The sequence below is a fragment of the Leptonychotes weddellii genome, chromosome 14, assembly GCF_054177405.1.
Source record: "Leptonychotes weddellii isolate Sample4059 chromosome 14, ASM5417740v2, whole genome shotgun sequence".
Taxonomy (NCBI): Eukaryota; Metazoa; Chordata; class Mammalia; order Carnivora; family Phocidae; genus Leptonychotes; species Leptonychotes weddellii.
In genome coordinates, this window is record NC_138382.1 from 70,682,164 (window position 1) to 70,688,163 (window position 6,000).

Genomic DNA, 6,000 nt, shown 5'->3' on the forward strand with positions numbered 1-6,000 from the left:
GCTTCCTTTTAGGAGTACAGTGGCTCTTAGAGCTGCAAATACAAAACGTGCAAGTGAAAAAGCATAGATGTTCCTATTCTAACTACTGTAGGAACAACCATATTTGACAATACAGAGGTTCCCAATCCCACCAGTGTAGAAGTGCCCATCAATATGGAAGCATACACTTGTGGGAGTTGCGGGGGCTCCCAGCCTGCCAATGTGGATGCACCAATCGGCTATCAGAGGCAAGCAGGTCCCTTGAGACCCCTGGCAGACCCAGAAGTTATCAATGAAGAAAGAGAGCATGAAGAGGTGGGGTGGGGAGATGGAGCCACTTGATCAAACCGACAGCCTGGTGAAGTGCTAGCTGCCAATATAAACAGATAAGCATTAATAATCGCTCTTTCTTAAAAGCCCCACTTGCATGTCCCATTTTCCTGAGGACGCCACCTGCACAGCTGCTCCTAATCAAGGACCATTTAATTCGTTCCCAGATCATTGTCTGCATTAATTGTCTTAAACAAACTGAAGTTCAGCTCACCTTATTCCCCAAGGGCCTGGAGGGTTTCTAATTACCTGTAGGTGGTTCTCCACACAGCCCAGCTTCATTAAAGATCACAATATGTTCCTCTAATAGGTTTCCCATTAAAATCCAATGGGTTCCCATCAAAATGAGTTATGTCCCAGAAAAAAAATCCACTAAAATATATTTTAATTAAAGTGAATTAAATATTGCATATGTCTATTTCTGCCAACAGGTTGCACTTGAGACTGATGGTGGCAGAAAGCAGAGGAGAGAGGTGGGAAAGAGGAGGAGGGGGAAGGGAGGGGGCAAGAAGGTTCACTCGTGAGTGAAGAGTTTTGGAAGCAGACAGTGTCGTCACTGCTCCTGACTTTAGACAAGTTACCTCACCTCTTTGAGCTTTAGTTTCCTGGTGTCTAAAATGGAGATAATAATCCCTAGCTTCCAATTTATTTTTGCTATGATTAGAGACAAAATACATAAATAAAATGCTTCACACATAAAAAGTCCTCAATAGATGTCACTGTTATTATATAATATTATAAATAAATATTGTATTCATCAGCTGTGCTGTGTAACAAACAACTTCCCCAAATCTCAAAGGCTTACAACAACAAATCTTTATTTCTCACCAGGATGGCAAGTTAGTACTGCTTCACATGACTTCTTGTTCTGGAACCCAGGCTGAAGAAATAGCCCCTTCTCTGGGACAGGTTGTTTTCATGGCAGAGGACAGAAGTGCAAGAGAGCAAGCTGAACCATGCCACTGTGTTCAAAGTTTGTGCTAGACATTTGGATGTCACGTTGCTCACTTTCCAGTGGTCAGAGCAATTCACGCTGCCAAGCCTAGCAGTGGTGCTGAGAACTAGACCTCTGCCTACCAGGAGGTAGGGCAACGGTGTGGCTCTGTGATCCTCTTACAAGGAAGGGAATGAATAATTGTCAACAACAGAAGAATTTGCCACAATCCTATCACTAGGTATCACAGCAGTGTTTCCCAAGCTTGCCTGACAATAAAAATCTTCTAGCGATCAAAATATAGAGACCTGAATCCTAATTCAGAGCTACTAAACCAGGTTATCTAAGGGAGGATCCTGGAGCTCTGTATTTTTAAACAAATGTCAGATGATCATCTTTATTATCAGGAACATTTGAAAAATAGTTTTATAGAATAATGGATAATATCATAGGCTTGATTCAGACAGATCTGAGATTGTAAACTGTCTCCATCATGTATTAGTCATGTAATCATGGGAAAGCTGTGGTTTTTTTTTTTTAAGATTTTATTTATTTATTTGTCAGAGAGAGAGCACAAGCAGGGGGAGTGGCAGGCAGAGAAGGCAGAGGGAGAAGCAGACCCCCGCTGAGCAAGGAGCCTGATGCGGGACTCGATCCCAGGACCCTGGGATCATGACCTGAGCTGAAGGCAGATGCTTAATCGACTGAGCCACCTAGGCGCCCTATGGGAAAGTTTTTTAACTGCTCTGAACTTCAATTTCTTTATTTGTGAAATAAGATAATGTATGCAAATCATTTAGCACAGTGTCTGGTCTAGTACAGGCCTTCGATAAATATTAGCTCTTCTTATTTTTAAAATAACAATAACAATGATGTTGATACTGAATGTAAAGTGCCCAACTCAATGAGTTGCAAATGGTAATTTTAAGAACAATAGTATTAAATTATAATAATAATAATAATCAGATACATAATATAAATATGTAATAATATACTTGGAAGGATTCAGTAGGAAAGCTATCTACAGCCACAAACACTGCCTAATGCTCTGAACTCCTTAGTATGAGTCCTTTCACCATCTTGAAATTCATAATATTTTTGAGCAAGGGGCTCTGCATTTACATTTTGCAGTGGGCTTTGCCCTCTACTCCTACCAAGACTCTCAAGGTGGGCAGCTCCCCAGTGGAATGAAAAAGCTTAGGGTCAAAAATGGCAGAATAACCCCCACAATAAGCTTCCCTCACATCAACTCATTCCTTTCCCAGCCCCCCACCCCACCTTGATAAATGGCGCCACCGTCCATTTTTCAGACCAACCATCTTGCCAGGATCCTTGATGATCCTTGATCCTTGTTTCTCATCCCCTATATTCACCCAGCCTCCTCCGAAATATGTTTTGACTCAGTCTCCCTTCTCTTCTGCTTAAGCCCCACTTGACTCTTGCTGGGACATTTGTAGCTGGTTTCCCTGACCCTCTTTTGCCTCCAGAGCAGCCAGAATGATCTTGGGGGTGGGTGGGTAAACTGATCACAGTGTCCCTCAGCTTGAAAGCCTCTAATGGCTTCTAACTACTCCCGGTCAACTCTCATTTTCTTCCCACCCTCCCACCAGACTGAATGACGCTCAGTCCTTCCACCTCTGGGGTCTTGGGTCTTGGCACAGGCTGTTCCCCTGCCTAGAACCTTCTCCCTACCCCCACCCCACGCCCCTTCCTCCATGCTTCCTGCAGCCCTCAACTTGCAGACCCTTCCCTTGGGCAGCCTTCCTTGATGCTACCTCCCCATTGAGGGTTAGATGCTCCTTCTTTGAGCTTCCCAGGTCCCTGTGCCCCCATCCACCCCATCCAGCCCTTCTCTGCCTGTGTCCATGCCCACATCCTCTGCCCGACTCCAGTTTCCCAGAGGGAAGGGAAAAGCAGTGTCTGCCTTGTTCTCTGTCGCAACTCCGGGGCGGGGCACATGGTCAGAGCTCATTAACTGCTTGTTGAATGAATGAATGAATGAATGAAACCTCCCTCACCTTTGCTGCTAGTCTAGTCCTGCCCTCAGGTCAGGGTTCTGAGAACTGGGCTATCCCCTTGATGGAGGCCTCACTAATATGGTCCCCTGAGGGCACAAACACAGGCCCACGGCAGCCCAGAGACTTGCTGTCTCTCCTGGCTCCTTTAAAGGGAGCTGCCCACCTATGCCAGGTCCCTCTAGTGATACTTCGGGTGTATTGCCCTGCCCCCTCCCGCCCCCAAGATCTCTCCAGGCCACCTGTCGGGGAATCCATCAGCTACTCCTCATCCCCATTTAGTGGTTGGCTATGCTGGATGAAGTTGGCTCTCTTCCCAGCTCGGTCTCTTCCCAGGGACATTTGTTGGTGGCTTGAAATCAGCCATGGTGGGAACACTTACATCATGGACGTTGGCAAATGCTACAGATTAGGGCTTCGCTGCTGTTGTTGGTAAGAGGGCTGGTTTACAGCACACCTGCGGATCCTGCATTCCTGGCAGTCCCGGTGCTTGCTCAGACTCCTCAGCCTTCGCCATCCGGACGCTGGCCCCAGCTTCCTGGCTGCCTCCCTGTCTCCCCTTCTCTCCCCTGAGCACAGGTTCAGGTTCTCTATGATCGTGTCTTTTCTCTGCCATTTTATGAACATGTGGCTCAAATACAGCGAGTTGACCCCCCTTTACGTTTCATTTCGAATAACCAGCCAAAAAGGCAGCCCAGCATTGCTGACCCCCCAGTGCTAAGTTGCAAGAGAGAGAAGCTGATTGGCCCAGCTTGAGTCAGCGTTCATCCCTGGTGTCATCGGCGGGGCAGAGAGGTAGGGTACTTGCAGGGCCTGTGGGGCCCCACCTGGGGGGAAGGGCAGGTCTCAGAAAAGGAGCCGGAGGTGGGAGGACCACAGAGGGGGTCTGCCACACCTGCCTGCCCAGCGGGACCCTCTCAGAGATCAGCTTGAATCCCCTGTCCCTATGGCCATTGTCATTTGGATGACTGGCTGAGCTCTGCTCTGCATTCCGGCCCATGCTGCTTCCTTCCTTGGAGTCTCAGCTTCCTCCTCTGTGAAATGGTGGCAACCTGCAAAGCAGGGCTGTTGTAAGATCCTCCATGAGATCACGTGGGCAGAGTGCCCAAGCTGGCCACCTGCTGTGTTACCACAACACATCTGACTTCCCTAAAGTCTCCGAAGTTCCCCTCCTCCTCACCGGCCACCACCCTCCTCCCTCTTGTCCTATCACCACCACGCTTCCCCACTGCCGCTGAGGCCCCTGGATGCCTGTGGTCACGCCCACTCAGACCCCCCCCCCCATCACACCGCCACACACATCTCACTAATAGGGGACACGCACCAGAGTGCCTGTGAGCGGCGTTGAAACCACGAACTTGACCACTCTCTTGGTCACTGAGGCTCCTGGTCAGGCTGGCTGAGCTGCCTGTGGCCCAGCCTCTCCCCCAGGGCCCCGCCCGATATCAGGTGGGGCACACCAGGCCGAAAAGGGAGGGAGGCAGGGACTCACCAGGGCCTAAAAGACGTCAAATGCCCCAGGTATCTTTTAGGGTCTCCTGGGACACCCCTTACATCCTGTGGACAGAAGCAGCTGTTGTTATGTTTCTTGCTGTTAGTGTTATTATTTGCCCACCCACCGAGCAAACATCTGCACCGCCTACTCTCTTCTGACTGGGGGCTGGGCACCAGGGGTTTAGAGACACAGCAGACGTGGGTCGTGAACTTGGGAACCTCAGTCCATGACCTGAGGCTGTCCAGGTCTCACCAGCCTATGGGTGCAAAGAGATCACCCCAGGCCCAGGCCCACCTGCTTGCCCAGAACTCCAGTCCACCACAAACTCCCCACCTGCCGCAGGATAGATCCCGTTGTCCTCGAGTGGGGCCTCCCGTGGGCCTGTGAATCTCACTGGGCTGCATCCACTTCTGTTGGTCTCTGCCCCTCGGTTTGTGTGGTGGACCTCTGGAGGCCTGCTGGGCACCATGGTTGTCCTCTGCTCCACCCAGACCCTGCCTTGGCCTTGGCCTGGCTTCAGACCCTTACTGAGGGCTCCAATGCCCGGGGCCCAGGCAGCTCCTGGGTCTGTGACAAAGCACTCTAGGGTCAGTCCGGAAGTCCCTGCAGTAGAGGTGTTTACGCCCAATTGGGATGCATAAGTTGATGAAGCTCTTCTTTTACAGAGGGTGAGATTACCTTTTTTTTTTTTTTTTAAAGTAAGCTGTATGCCCGACATGGGGCTTGAACTCACAACCCCAAGATCAACAGTCACATATTCTACCGACTGAACCAGCCAGGCGCCCCAATGAAGCTGTTCTTTTAGTTCAAAACCGCATGATGGCTTTCTCCCTTGGGTGTGGCACATACCTCCCAAGGACAGTGGAATGAGGGGACTTTCAGTTTCCAGCCACTGCCTCAAATCTGGGACTCTCTTTTGTGCTCAGGCCCTGTTGCCCACTCTGAATCCACATTTTCTAACAATTAATTCTCCCTAGGAGGCCATGCAGTCCCTCCCTGCACCCTGGCTTCCATTGGCCATTCTCGGGGGCAGGTAACAGAGCACCTGGCAGAATGGCCTGTTTACCAACGGGGCAGCTGCAGTAGGCAGGGCCATCTTCAGGTCCGTGCCTCCGTGATAGGCTGGGGTCATAGTGTTGGTCAGCAGATGTTTACCGGCCTTCTCTCTCCTGGGCTGAACATACATCCCAGCCTGCTATGTTGGGCCCAGCCTGTGGCTTCCTTTAGCTATCGGAATGTACCAGGCA

At 50.0% G+C, this 6,000-nt stretch overlaps 1 non-coding gene across 1 annotated transcript; it reads right to left on the minus strand.

Annotated features, from left to right (window-relative positions):
- Positions 1 to 5,461: 5,461 nt before the first annotated feature.
- TRNAN-GUU (transfer RNA asparagine (anticodon GUU)) lies at positions 5,462 to 5,534 on the minus strand. The gene has a single exon. It is a non-coding gene; the product is annotated as a tRNA-Asn (tRNA).
- Between the last annotated feature and the right edge of the window lie 466 nt (positions 5,535 to 6,000).